The following is a 2,367-nucleotide window of genomic DNA, read 5'->3' on the forward strand; positions in this document are numbered from 1 at the left end:
GCAAGTAGTCTTTCTGTTGCCTATTTTGGTGCTGGGCCAAGCATCTGCAAGATAGCGCATGTGACAGGATCTAAAGATGATGCAGTAGCAGCAGCTAGGGCAGTACTGTGGCAAGATTCCAAACCATAATGCCCTTTCATTGCCATAACCATGACACTCAGTCCAAAATACTCCACTGTTGGAATATAAACTCTCTGAATCAAGAAGAGGCTCGATTCAAGGAAGAATGTGTACTTTGACTCCTTAGAGCCAGTGTGGTATAGTAGTTAAGAATAGTGGACTCTAATCTGGAGAACTGGATTTGATTTCCCACTCCTTCACATGAGGCCTGCTGGGTGAGTCACAGATTTTGGGTGAGTCACAGTTCTCTCAGAACTCTGTCAACCTCACTTTCTTCACAAGGTGTCTGTTGTAAGGAGCTAAAGGGAAGGTGACTGACAGGGCAGAGAAAAACAGGGTATAAAAATCAACTCCCCTTCTTCTTCTAGAAACCAATGCCATAGAAGTGCCTGTATGATCAAGAGCAATTGATGTCTCTCGATGTTGACTATGCTTAACCTTCTTTACAGTGGGCCCAAGGCAAACCATCAACAATGTGGGGATTTCACTTTAGTTATTGTGTTTTATTTGTCCACAAGTGTCCTTTTGTTATGTAAGTGGTACTTCAATGTACATTTGTAAATACTGGATGTTCCAAGAGCCATTAGAGATGCCCTGCACAACTTACATCTGAACATGCTGAATGCATCCCCCATCAGTCTATATATGGCAGTCCATTGGGAACGGATACGCTTCCTGGCTTTGCTTAAGATCACAAACTGGAGGCAGTTTCTCAAACTTTTTGGAAGGCCACAGTGTATTACTGGAACACTGCCTGTGGCTTTGTGGGTTACACTGTATAGCCCTGCCTGCACTAGAGTTTTCTGTTCACAGTTATGGACAATTAATGTCCTTTACATAAGCTTTGATTAGGCTGCTTGCTTGGTGATTTAACATCTTGAAGCACAAAGCTATAGACAGGCCTCAGATTCAATGGGAGCTCTCAGGAGCAGAGCTCCTGAACCTTTTTGAGAGTTCCACCTCCTCCTTCTGAGAGTTCCATCTCGTTGTCCATTGAATAGTATGTGCATAACAATTAGGGATGAGCAAAAAAAAAATATTCGGTAGTACACGGATTCGGAAATATACGGGGGGGGGGGGGGAATAAGGAATCCTGTATATTTCTGAATTCCGTAGTCGTAATAGCTGCATATACTGTAGATGCGCGGCTATTTCTGAATATACATCCCCATTATACCCTATGGGCCATTGAAATAAATGGCAAATAGGGTATATTTGAAGCCACTTGGAGGGGAGGGAGTTTGAGGGAGAGCCCCCAATTTTGCTGGGGACCTGCAGGGGACTCTCCCCTACAAACTCCCCAAGTCCCAAAAAGATTGGGCCAGGGGGTCCAATTACTGGGGCACCCAAAGCCAAACCTAACTTCACACCAGAGAATCTCTATAGGACCCAAATGCACTATATACATCTATCTACTCTATGAACCCTGCCACACAATCTGCTCAAGGTCTGGCTGCAGCAAACCCAGATGCCAGCTCTCCAGCCCTGCCCCAAAGAATGCGGGAAGAGCTGGCCAAGCACAACAAGCATGCTGGCTCTGGGTCTCTCACCCAGGTGCCAGCTTCCCTGCCACAGAACACACAATCTACAGATGCCAGCTCTCCAGCCCAGCCCCAAACAACACCTCTAATAACAATCCCTGGATGAGCTCCACCACCTATTTTTCTACAATGTGACCCCTGGCTATAGATCTAATTGGCAGCAATAATAGCCATACCATATTTTAATGTTGTCTATAAGAATGTAGAATAAAAAGAAGGAGAAACTTTGATAAAGTGCAAAAACTGAATAAAAATAAAAAATGTGAAACAATCCAATAAAGTACATTCTTAATAAATTGTGTTTTTAATTTATTTTAGTATACAATGATGTTATCTAATAAATATACGTAGAAAGCATTAAATACAAATAAATATCATGACACAGTTCATATATGAAAAAGTTCAAAAATTAATGGTGCATAAGTCAAAGTTCATATACATATATAAAGAAAAATATAAGTTTTGTTTATATACATGGACAGAAAAAAATTAAAGGTGTATAAGCCAAAGTATGTACATATGTACTTTGCATATGTTTGTTTATATATATGAACTTTGACATACACTGTTAATTTTTGGACTTTTTCATATATGAAATGTGTAGTGATATTGATTTGCATTTAAAAGTTTCCACATATATTTATTAGATACCACCATTATATATTAAGATAAATAAGAAACACAATTTATTAAGAATGCACTTTAC

Source organism: Heteronotia binoei, chromosome 3 (genome assembly GCF_032191835.1).
Source record: "Heteronotia binoei isolate CCM8104 ecotype False Entrance Well chromosome 3, APGP_CSIRO_Hbin_v1, whole genome shotgun sequence".
NCBI classification, from domain to species: Eukaryota; Metazoa; Chordata; class Lepidosauria; order Squamata; family Gekkonidae; genus Heteronotia; species Heteronotia binoei.